The 12,696-nt window shown below is 47.2% G+C and overlaps 1 protein-coding gene across 1 annotated transcript in view; it reads right to left on the bottom strand.

The window, feature by feature from the left end:
• The window catches only part of Sts (steroid sulfatase), a 177,680-nt gene that overhangs the window by 164,115 nt on the left and 869 nt on the right, over positions 1 to 12,696 (bottom strand). Inside the window, exon 2 of the mRNA XM_010611155.3 lies at positions 3,427 to 3,597. The gene's annotated coding sequence lies outside the window, so the exon portion shown is untranslated. The remainder of the gene's footprint in view (positions 1 to 3,426; positions 3,598 to 12,696) is intronic.

Genomic DNA, 12,696 nt, shown 5'->3' with positions numbered 1-12,696 from the left:
AAGAAATAATATTTGGTCAGTGCTCTATTCTCCCTCAAGACCATCTTGTTTCCAGGCAGAAGATCAAATAAATCCTGTTAGATAAACTGCGGTAGGCGGCTTTCTAGCTATTTCCTTTAATGTAACACTACAGATTAAAATGTACCAACATTCACTGGCCCCACCGAGGAGAGCCGCGAAGTCCATGTCCCACAGCTAAGAAGTAGCTCTCCCGTTGGTTTTATTAACTCGTACCCCACCTGTTCTGAAAGAGAAAGAAGTAGAAACCTTTTGACTTGTTTTGATACAGTACAGATCAGATAACTCTGAGTAGTCTTTTCCTGTCATATCTCAATGTCTTACCAGCTGAGAAACAAAACCATAGTAATAATAATCCCACTCACCAGTCCTTGGATGGCTTTCAGACAGGGCTGCTCACTGAGAGGCTCAGGTTCTCTGTCCCTTTCCTTCAGGATCTCAAAAAGGTATCACCTCATGTTGTAGGGCAGTATCCTAGCCTGGAAGTTCACGATGTGTGAATAATCACTGGACAGCCTGGGTAGTTAGATCCAACCACCGCCATCGGGACAGTCATCAGTTGGTCATGGACACATCCATCATGAAAAAGTTATTCTAGTGCATGCATTTCTGCATTGGCCTTCTCCCATGCCCCGCGTATTTGAGATATCAATCAGAGATAAACTCCACTTGAAGAACCAGTAGTCACACTGCAAGACCTGTGTGCCAGCTCCGAATACTTCACTCTCATCTTTACTTACTTACTGACTTTCTGACATGGAAAAAGAAAATAGAAGAAAAGCACGAGTTCACTTAGAGCCTTTCCCTGACCTCAGTGGGCTTTAGCAATTCATTATAAACACACAGCAAAGAAACAAATAAGCGGCCTATGAGATGCACAGCATGGCATGAAAAGTGGGATGACAATGTTTTTTCCACCTGAGCAAGAACAACCGTGGATGTAGCTCAGGGTGCTAACAAGGAGGGTGATGCTTTGGATGTTTTGTCTAGAGTTTGATGCACCTCAGCCCAGATAGCCTGTTTGCTGAGTGAGTTACACATAAAAGGCAGTGCAAAGAGCCCCAAGGAATTCATTTTGTTGGTCAACACCACGGCATTGAGCAACAACCGTGGCTACCACGTTGATTCATGGCAGCAGAGTGGGGAGGTGTCTTAGAAACACTGATGAAACACACAGAGAGGGAGTCCTCCAACCTCACGCCTTCAGGAAAATCAGAGCCCGTGACAAAAATCGCTCTCCATATTTTTATTTATTTTCTCTTACCCTCTCTTTATAAGTTGATCACCTCATGAAGACAGTAAGTCAAAAAGATAAGAGAAACAAAAGTGACAGACAAATTTTGCGCCTTTGTTTTCATTATTCTTCTGTGGATGAAAAGTGGGCTTACTGTTAATTGTTTTGTGTGCCTCTGGCCTGTGGTAGGCACTCACATGACGAATATTTAATGTATCCAGGGTATCTTTTCCACTCTTCATAGTAAGGAAGGGTTCCAGCACAGTGAAGCCTGACATGTACTTGAACAGGACCGAGTATGACTCAGTATCACCCAAAAACATCATCCACGGGCAACATTCTACCCCCTAGGCTCTCTCTATAGAATTTGTTCTTTTCAAAAATGTTTTATACCAGCTAGGGGTCAAAATTCCAACGTGTCTCTAGAGATTTCTCAGCACTGAATGCTTTAAAGTTCAAGATTAAATGTCTGTTGCAATATTAAATCTCTGAGTTTCAATCCCCAGGAAAGACTTGTTCTCGCCCCCTCAATCCACCTCCAGGGAAGGCACGGTTTAATAAGCCTAGGAGGGAGGGCTTACAGAAGGCAGAACCGCCTTTCTCCTCTATTTCTCACCCTTTCCCCCAGTGGTGGCTACAGATATTTCTATGCCTGGAGCACGGAGGTAAAGAAAGAGAAAAAAGGTCAGGAAGCTCTTCTCTTTCCTTGTCAGGAAATGGTTTCGGACCAACCAGAAGCTACTTCTTCCTTGCAGTGAGTTTCTTAAGGTTCTTAGAAGTCATAATAGCTGCAACTCCCGTGTGCAATTGCTAAACTACAAGTCCCGTTATCCTTCTTTCCTGCTCTTTTCTCGGTGGTCCTTCTCTGCCATGTACCCTTTCCTCTTCCCTGTCCCAGGGCGTCTCACTAACCCAAAGCGCGTATGGCTACAGGCCACCCTCCCCTCTGCCGCTGCATGTGGTCACGGAAGACATTCAGCCACGCAGTTTCTCTGGCCGATTCCAGGCATGCGCTTCACACCAAAACACAGCCCTCGCCTGGGATCCCCCAAGAGAGCTGTATCAGCCCTGAGTGAGATAACCACCTCTCTTTTGCCCTAAGAAATGCACAGTTATTCACTTCTATGAGGCCCTCACTACTTCCTCTCCCGGACTGTTCAGAGGTCAGGAGGATTACACAACACCCACCGCAGAAAGCACAGGGCTCCGGTGGTGCACAAACCTGTTCCCGAACCCCATTCTCTGCTCTTCAGCGCCCTCACTACAGGGCTGACGATCCACAGTGGAGATCTCCTACACAGAGGATTCCCACAGCACAGCTTTTCTTTTTTTTTTTTTTTTTTGTACCGGGGATTGAACTCGGGTCTTTGCGCTTGCAAGGCAGGCCACCAATCCGCTGAGATAAATCCCTGGCCCTTGCACAGCATTTCTTAGGTCTATTTAGTATCTGGTTCCATTACAAATCCCCCCAAGTGGATTCTTCTGAATTACCGAGAAGGGGACTTGGAACCCAGATGGACCAGAATCCCGCCTTGATTCTGCTGCTTGCTGCACGGGGAGTCTTTTGAAGGTGCCTTAAATCTCTTGGGGGACCCTCATCTCTTGAGGTGCCAGCTTTCTTGTCAGTAAACAGGCAGAAGAATACAATCCAGGCCGCATTACTGATTGGAAATAACGGCGCAAGTCTTGCTGACTGGCCAGGAAACAGATAGTGCCTTGGGGCAGTTTTAAGAGGACAGAAAAACTTTGCTTTAGGACCCATTAGGAAACACACTAGGCTTTCTGCATAATCTCACAGAGGTTGAAAAACAGGGGCTTTAATCCATAAACCAGGGGAGACGATCCGTGAACCTGCCGAGGGCTGGCCCCACCTGAAAATGTGTTACCACAGGCGCACTGACCCTCACGCAGAAGTCAGCCAGGGGCGCCTCTCCTCTCCCTACTTTACCCAGAAGGAGGCGGACACAGACACCGCGGGTGGAAAATCCTCACGCCCCACAGAAGGAGAGCATGGTGCGAACCTTCCCTGCTCAGCAGACTCACTTTCCAAGACTGAACGTGCAGCCAACACTGCGATGCAGCCAGACAGAGGCTTGGTCCTCACGACCCTGAGTCAGGAAACAAACAACTCCGTGCAAAGCAGGCATTTGAGATCCCAGCGACAAGGTACTCACGCAAGGCTTCTTCCCCGAGCCACACAAAGAAGAGGAAGTCCAAATCCGCAGAAACCAATGAATAGATTCCTCTTCTCTCAACAATGACACAGGTTCAACAGTCAGGAGCTCCGGTCTACTGGGCTCGGACTCAGCGATCCTCCACCAAGCCATTCACCATGGCCCTTGAGTCTAGAAATGTAAAAACATCTGTTATAGTTCGGAACGTCAGCGTCCCCCAAAGGGTCCCACCACGATGTGCTGCCTTGCCTCAAGTCCAGAGAAAAGGGGCCAATCGATAAGGAACTGAAACCTCTGAACACGTGAGCAAAACTTTTCTCCTTATAAACTAATTATCTCAAGCATTTGCTGTAAGAATAGAGAACAAATACAACCACCTGTGTCGTTGTAGCTTTGCTCTCGGGGCCTTCTTTGATTATCAAAATGAAAGTAATGAGGGCCGCCTGAGTTCGATCCCTGGTACCAAAACAAACAAACAAAATGAAAATAATGGGGTCGCACAGCATAAATGCATATGGGAAGCGTCCTTAGAGTTATTCCTTCATGTCTTAATATAATATGGGGGGGAACGGATCAAAGAAGAAAGACAGAAAATTCTGAGTAGATTCAGCCTGAGTCCTTTCAGTTGTGAGTTTTCCTGATTTCTTTTCCCCTTCCTGTAGCAGGACTAACCATGATTTGCTCCTTGATAGAGTACATTCTGGACTTTGAAGTTATAGCTTTACTATTCAACCAAAAACCAAGCCCTAGCAAATTACTTTTCTTTAAATGGCATTCTAGTTTACTCTGGGAGCAAGAAGCCATGGAAATTAATTGCCTTTAAGAGCCTTTCACAGCATTTTAAATAGCTGCAGGAAATTGAGTTGAAATATATGCTTGTTAAACGGTATTCTTTATACATTAATATGATGGCAGCAAACAAATACATTCAATTGAAATGTGCCCACAAAAGAACAAAAAGTACATCCATTGTGCCCAGTTGATCCATCCATTTCATTTACCTGTTATACAACTCTCAAATCAAGACAATTGCATATAAATATATACACACATATTACATATAAAGATCTTTCAAGTTTCTCCTAACCACACACATGTACCTAGGTACAGACGGCCCCTGACACGCTGCTATGGTTTGCATCCAGATGTTCCGCCAAACCCTCGTGTGCTTGTAGGTGGCGCACTGGGGAGGTGATTGGATCGTGAAGCACGACACTGGGCGGTGGACTGCTCCACTGATGAGTTTATAGCTAAATGGGAAGTTGGGAGGTGAGGTTAAATGGGAAGGTGGAGGAGGTGGGTTGCTGGGGACGTGGCCTGGCAGGGTCTGTGTCCCTCCTCCTTGCTTAATCCCTCTGTGCTTCTCACAGCCACCATGCCATGGACTGCTTCTCCGCTGCTATGCTGCTCTGCCTGGGAGCCAGCCAACTACAGACTGAAACCTCTACAATAGGTGAGCCCAGATAAACCTTTCCTCCTGAGAGCTGTAGGTGCTGAGTTCTGCGCCTCGGGGCTGAGAAAGTAACTAAGACATGCACCATGGATGGACATAAGATTTTGGGGGGTCTTATGCTGTTGCTGCTATACTAGCTTTACAATGGTGCAAAAGTGAGGCGCATCTGGTAAAACCTGTACGTTGCATGCTGAGTTTTGATCCTCTCCTGAGCCTGTGATTCTCAGAACCATCATCTCTCCCAGAGGTAGGCAGGAGCTCCCAGTCAGAAATACAGTCACAGGCAGAAACGACCCACACTCTGCACTCGGCTGTGTTGCAAGCATCTATTGCAAACTGTGTCTTGTGTTATTTGGATCCCACATGGACTACACAGTGTGCACCTCTATGTGTATGGGAAGTGGGCAACACTTTATTGTAAAACTGGTTTTGCTCCACTGTAAGTAACACGCGTGCTCTGAATACACCTAAGGCAGCCTAGGATAAGCTATCATACCCAATGAGTTAAGTACAGTGAATGCATGTTTGACTTAAATATGCTTCCTTAGGAAGTGTCAGGATGCGAGGCTCTGTGCAAAAGTATGTACATTAAGTACATTAAACTACTCACAATGACATTTGTTCTCAACTTCTCGATATCACCTACATTAATTCTGTTATATATAACATGTACTATGGTGTGTATAGGCAAATACATGTATTTAAAGTATAAGGCATTTTCTTTTTTTTGTTGTTGGTTTGTTTTGTTTTTTAGGCAGTTCTGAGAATTGTATCCAGGGCCTTGGCACTGAACTATACCCCCAGTCGATTTTTCAATTCTTATTGTTTCTTATTTTCATTTTCATAATCCGAGCCTCACCAAGTTATTCAGTTGTCCAGGTTGGGCTTAAACTTATGATCCTTCTGTCTTAGCCTCCCAGAATTCTGGGATTTCATATTCCTTAAAATTGCCCACACCAATTATGTGTGTGTGTGTGTGTGTGTGTGTGTGTGTGTATACATACTATATTGTCGCGAGCCGCGTCATCAGGATCCTGCCAGCAGGTCCTAAACCTGAAAGGACGAGGACAGAGAGACAGGAGACACCTTTCTTCTCAAGTTCCTTGCTTGCTTTATTACAGAACCTCTTCCTTTTATACTCTCCATGCATGGGAGTCACGGGAGCGAGAGTGCCGCCCACACATTCCAGAGGGAAACAATAACAACCATTATGGGTTACATCTGCTAGGCAATAGATCAGACCACCAGCTGAACTAGCCCATTGCTATAGCGACGGCACGTCCACACCGCTCGGGTGAATCACAGGTCAATATGACTACGCTCATGTCGTGTTCCTTTACAATGGTCGCCATACTATATGTACTATAACAGATGTGCATTTGTACACCTATATCTACACATCTCCATCCCCCTTGAAATTCTTAAACCTCAACTATTTTAGGTGCTTAGAAAGATTCTGAATCTATGAACTTTACAAGGTAAATTTCTGGGGCTATTTCAGTGTGCTTGGTGTTTGGGTCACTTTTCCGCAGCTTGAATTCTTACTGATTACTTCAAGATAACAGCTGACGGTGAGACTGAATTTTAAAATCAGAAAAGGTCCTCAGCATAAGACTTCTCAGGTGTGGCCGGGGATTTAGCTCAGTGGTTCCACCGCCTGCCTTGCAAGTGCAAAGACCTGAGCTCCATCCCTGGTACCACCACCACCACCACCAACAAAAACAAAGACTTATCAGGTGTGGTAGATTAACTAATGGGCAACTTGGATAGCCCAGTTTAACTGGGTTAGCGTGGTTCCGCGCATGGAAGACCCACTTGAGGATTGTTGCCAAAGGCATAAACAGAGAACTGGTGGGGAGGAGGAATCAATCGGGGACTGTGGATTTTCTCAAGAGAAGCTCGCTGCTTACTGTGGCTGATTTTCCTGATGCAAACTTGGCTGTTTTCGTTGGAGAATCTAGAGCCCTTACTGCGGCTGGGAATGGCTGCTTGACAGGGAAACCCTGCTCTTCACCTTGAAAGTCGCTTCTTGGCTCCAGTGCAGATCCTTCAGCCTGGTGGGACAAATCCCTCATCTGGCAGGTACAGGCTTTCTGGCTTCCACCACTGGTCTTTGGGCCTTCTTGGGGCAAGTCCACCATACCGATAGGAATGAGACACCGTCGTGTGCTCCAGGCCTTCCACTAAATTCTTTGGGTCTCTAATACGCAGACATCTTCTGCACTCTCGCATTTCACTCTTTGGGTGAATATTATAAAATAATCCTTTAAATTATGTATCCTGTATTAAACCTCTTCCCTTGCAAGCCCTGACTACAAACCAGACATTTCTAAAGTATGTACGAGGGTCTCGGCTTCACGGGAAAGTAATAGATTTTATTTTCTTTTTTAAGGGCGCATGTGGTACTCCTAAAGCTGGGAAAATCCCCAGACCGTGCTAGGTCTCAGGAATGGGAGTTTTCAAGTGAACACAAGTTTGTGCATGTGGAAGGGACAACTCTTTCCCAGATCTGTGGTCTGGGACAAGCTGGAGATTGAGGTTATGGAATCGGCTTTCTGCTCTCCTACCATTAGTCAGGGTAGGATTTGGTTTCAAGGGCACTAAGGAGAAAACTGACATTCCAGAGCAAACTGGACCACGTTGTTGCTCGGTTGTTATCTGAAATGCACAAGGGGAAAGAGATTGCTGTTCTTAACTGGAGCTTTTGCTTTCCTTATAGTTTTTTAGCTGGGGCTGCTAGAACACATTTGCCTATATTTGTACAAGCAATACTGTATTTTGACTTTCATAGTACTTGCATTTTCATGCTGCGGATTAGAATATTTACCAGTAATAATCAGAAAATTTTTAATTGTATATGAAAATATAGGGATGTTTTCTGAGGTTGCAAAATGAACCGAAGTTCCACCCTCCGCTCCGCGTATTTTCACACGTCCGTGCTGCGGTAGCTGCCTAAGTTCCCAGCAGCTCCATTTCCTTATTTCTGCAGCAAGCAGGAGAAAGATGAGAAGTGTGATCCACAGCTCATTCATAAAGCAGTGCGTATTTCCTAGGCACTGGAGGGCCGGTGGCTGTGACTGGTTATAAAGTAGCGAGAGAACTGTAACCACCGTCAGCCATCATTCTTTAAGCCTGGACTCTCGGCGCGCGGCCTTGAGCAGCGCTTCCACGCAGGCGCCACAGCGCCGCATGAGGGACCGATCGCGCTGCACGGGAGCAAATACTCTCGGGCGAGCACAGAGAGTTCACTCAGAAGAAGCTGTGATGATCAGCGTCTGATAGAGAGCAAGGTTCCTGCTGAGGAGGGCGAATTCAGCCCAGATTTGAGGAGCTCCTCTTGCTGGGGGTCTGGCAAAAGAGATAGCAGAGATCGCATCACCCGCAGTTGCATCCATCCTAGGGAGAGAGAATCCCAAGGATGCAGTGGCTATTACAAAGCACAGTTAGGTTTGAGCACCTGCCTCACTCGTGTTTTCAGTGTCTGAACCCTCCCTCCACACAGGCTGTTTTAGAACATCATCTGTCTCAGGCTGGGGAGATAACTCGGGGGGGCTGTGCCTGTCTGGCAAGGGCAAGGTCCTGCGTTAGATCTCCAGTACCAAAACAAAACAAACAAATAAAAAAATCATTTATTACCATTGAGAGAGAGAGAGAGAAAAAAATTCCCCCATCACTAGGGAAGACTATCAAACTGACAGAAGTTTCTTGTTTGAACCCAAATCGGCATTTCATCACTTTTTAAAGAAGTTCCTTAAGCCCGCCTTCTAGTTTTTCAGGGTGAGTATGAAACTTAAATAGCATGGGGCTCAGTGGTAGAGAGTGTGCCTAGAACCCACCGAGGCACGGAATTCCGTCCCCAGACTGAGAAAGACGTACAGAAATGGGGAGTGAGAGAGACAGAGACAGACAGACAGACAGGAAAGGAAAGGAAGAAAAATGGACATCTCTCCTCTAGGTTATACTCAGAGGGTCAAGAACAATGAACTTCCCCTCCACAGCACCACAAGCAGATGCTCCTACATTTAACCATACACAAACACACACACACACACACACACACACACCGATTCATCAACCATAGACTGAAAACAAAGTAAGTTAACGTGTACTAAGCACAATTTGCCTCCAGAACAGACCAACTTAGCAACACAGGATGCTTCTGGAGTGTCGGGTGCTTTATCTTTGTGATCTTGCGGCCCACAGTGAGCTGTGGCTTGCTACTGCTGCTGCCACCTCCCCGCTGTGCTGCCGGGGACAGCTTTCCACCACAGATGGCTGGCCCAGAGACAACTGCCCAACTGCAAACACAATGTGGAAGGACAGCCTCTCACCTAAGACGTTAGACAACACAAACAGAGGAGCACCAGAACAAAAGCAGGAAAAAATAGAGGATGAAAAGAGCCAGGATGCTATTAAGGTTAGGACAGCTACAGAAATGCATCTCACATGATCCAATTTCCTATGTTGCACGAGAAAAAAATCACGTTTTTTCGATCAGGTGTTAATGTTCTTTGACATAGTTTTACTGCAGTTTTCTGGATCTTTTCTCTTGTCTTTTTGAATTTCCAGGGAAACTGAGCTATTGACCCAAGGGGTAAACACAATTGGGGAAAATTAAACTGTAAGGCAGAAATGAATCGGACTTCTGCAAAGGACTGGCCTGTCTTTGCCTCTTCTGGGGAATCTTGAAAGGCTGTATTATTAGTCATCTTTTCATCCCTGGAACCACACAGGTGACATTCACAGCGCAACTGAGGACAGGTTCATTCTGGCTCAATGCAGAGAAGTTCACTCCAGGGGCAGCTGGCTCCAAGACACAGCATGCCGAAGGGCACGGCAGAGGGAAGCTGTTTACCTCAGGGCAGTCAGGAAGCAGAGGGGCGGGGGGGGGGGACGGGACGGGCCAGGGATGAGATACAGCCCCCAAAGTTTACACCCCCAAGCCTACCCAGACACACCCAGAAGTGGGCTTCAGTAATCCCTTAGGCATCTCACACACCAATCGGATTGACAGCCAAGATGAACCAGTCACAAGGTCTGAAGGATAACGTGTCACTCACATACAGATCACATCCCTAGCACAATGTCATTCCTTGCCAACCCAGCTGGTAACCAAGAAGCCTTCCTACACTCAGGTTTGTTTCATTTCTAAGAGCAGAGGTGTCTTCCATTCTGTGTGTGCAAAAGAAGCTTTGGGAGAATGTGGAAAGTAAGCTTTTTAATGCAATGACATGATGGAGCTTCTCAGGTCTGGGGGGGGTGGGTGCTGAACCCCAGATGAATCCTCTATATTATCTTCTGTGATTGTCATGCAGTTGTGCTATGTCAGCGGCAGTTAAGGGAAATCACTTCCCAACCTATTTTGGCTCCTGGCACAAGGAGAAAGGTGCATTGTCCCCCAAGAGTCCTCCCCTGACCTGGAATGGATACAATACACAAGAAGTCTTTATCACCCACTTCCAAATATTAGCTTATTTTTGCAGCAAGTCTGCAGGAGGCTTCAAAAGCCCGCCAACTCCCCCTGCTCTTTCTCAGGCACCAAGCGTCCCTGACACAGTGATCCGTTCCAGCGCACTGGTGATCACCGTGTTCAGTCTTCATCCTGGCAGTGTGACTGTTTTTGCTTTTAACAACTCTGTTCGTCTGATAAGTATGCAAAGCTGTGCTGTTACAAAAGAAAATAAAAATAACTCTCGTCGGTGTATTCAGAAAAGGAATTGATAATGAAAACTCTAAAGTCTCCAACGAGTGAGTACCAGCACACTGTAAGAACCTGAGCAAACGCTGCTGGAAGGAACCTGATCTGGGTGGAACTGTGTCCCTAAATTACAAGCCCTTGCTAAATGGCAAAGGGCCTAGGAGACAGTGTCCTGAACCCCTCCCATTGTAGCCACAGCCCCGACCTTTGTTCCAGCCCTGGCCTAAGAATGTGGATCACTCTTGTATTGTTTGGAGTCCGGATCTGAATCTACTTGTAAATTAGAGACTCCAGACATAGAGCCCAAGCTAATTGACAAACTGTTTGCTCATCCGGAGTGTCTTAGTGACCTTTGAGACATCCTACAGGTGGTACCTGTTACTCATCAATATGTGACTGTTGAACATGTGACTGCTGACCACCAGCTCAAGTCAGCAGACCTTTGTCCCCTGTCTGTGAGCCCAAAAATGTTAACCCCCTCTTTTACTCCCTATAAGAGGACCTCGGCCCCTGAGCTAGGCGCCTCTCTGAGCCACCTGGCTCTGGGAGTGCCGTCTGGCCAGACTAATAAAGGTCTCTTTACCATCTAGCCTGGTGTGTTCCTGGGTTTCTCATTCTCCGTCGAGCTCCTGGAGCCTCGCTGGGTGTTGGGCCCAGCATTGTGGAGGCCTTTTTGGCTGTTCACGCTCCGTGGAGTGGAAGTGAGACTTTAGGTCTTACAAAAGAAACAAGTGTTGGACTTCTCAGGTCGCTCTTTTGGAAAGAGGGTCTTTAAGCTGAAGAGCGGCCTTTACGGTAGGCCTTAATGCAATATGACAAATGTTCCTAGAAAATCAAGGGGAGATAATAGGACTAGATTTGTGGCAAGGACAATCACAGACAAGCAAAGGGGAAAGACCTGGAAGAGACCATTTTCTGACAGCCTTTCAGGGGGAGTTAACCCTGCAGTCTTCTCGATCTAGGACTCGTGGCCTCTAGAACTGGGAACCAGTAGATGTCTGTTATTTAGGTCACCCAGTTTGTGCCGTGTTGCTAAGAGTGGCCATAACAAACACGGAATCCACGGAGGACTGCATTCGGGCCACAGTTTCCTTACGAACTGGCTCCTGAACTGTCTTCCCTGAGGCCCAGGGTCTTCAAAGGGAAGTGGTGATTGCACTACCCACTGGAATCCAGGAAGGCCTAATTTTATCGAACACGTACTATGTCCTGATACCAAGGGCCTAACTTGCCTCACTTGCAAGGGGAAGCTGAGTCAGAGCGCTTCACCAGCCACACAGACGCTGAGCTGAATTCCAACACGATGCTTAAACGTGCACCCAGAAGGCAAAATAGGATTAGTGCTTTAAAGGTACTTTCTGAAAATAGCAAAGGACCCTCCCCCTAATAGATTGCAGATTGCACTCTCTGGTGGGTTTGGACAAGCGAAAAACAAAACAAAAAAAGAGCAGCTAAAAAGACCTAGGAAATAACGGTAGATGCACTCTACACAGACTGCTAAGGCCTTCGGAGCCTCTCCTACTGGGTTTGCGCAGCTCAGGAGGCCGAAGAAGCATCACTGCGCATGCGTAGAGACCCCCCCCCCTGTCCGGAGCCACAGGGAAGCGGGCGGGTGAACCCTAAAGGTAAACTGACCTGGACTTGGCGCCTGGGGTCCACAAGGACCTTTCTAAAGGTAAACTGACCCGAGGCCTGGCGCCTGGGGCCCAGGACCTTTCTAAAGGTATACTGACCCAGGGCCTGGCGCCTGGGGCCCAGAAGGACCTTTCTGAGAAGTTTAAGACCCAGATCATTTGGCTGCAACCCTGTGGCTCCTGGTGATGTCATCCTGAGCAACTGCGCGACTTCCTCTCTACTCCACAGCCCCTTGCCTGGACCCTGCTTCCTTACTGTCGCCCTTTCTCAAATCAAGCCATGAATTTACTCGCTAGAGTATAGGACTAGATTCCCTGCGAGACTTGGCCGAGCGGCCCAGTCCGCAACATGAAAGAAACGAGGTGTGAAGGGCGAATCCAGGCGAGGCCTATTCAGCGCCCGCCCGCGCTTTATTTCTGCTCCGCAGCTACCCCCGAGACTCAGCACTAGGGCGCGCCTGCGCAGATTCCGCAGCCACGCGCAC

Source organism: Fukomys damarensis, unplaced genomic scaffold (assembly GCF_012274545.1).
Source record: "Fukomys damarensis isolate Sample0158 unplaced genomic scaffold, DMR_v1.0_HiC HiC_scaffold_39, whole genome shotgun sequence".
Lineage (NCBI taxonomy): Eukaryota > Metazoa > Chordata > Mammalia > Rodentia > Bathyergidae > Fukomys > Fukomys damarensis.
The sequence above is the reverse complement of the archived record's forward strand: the minus strand, read 5'-3'. Positions and strand labels throughout refer to the sequence as shown.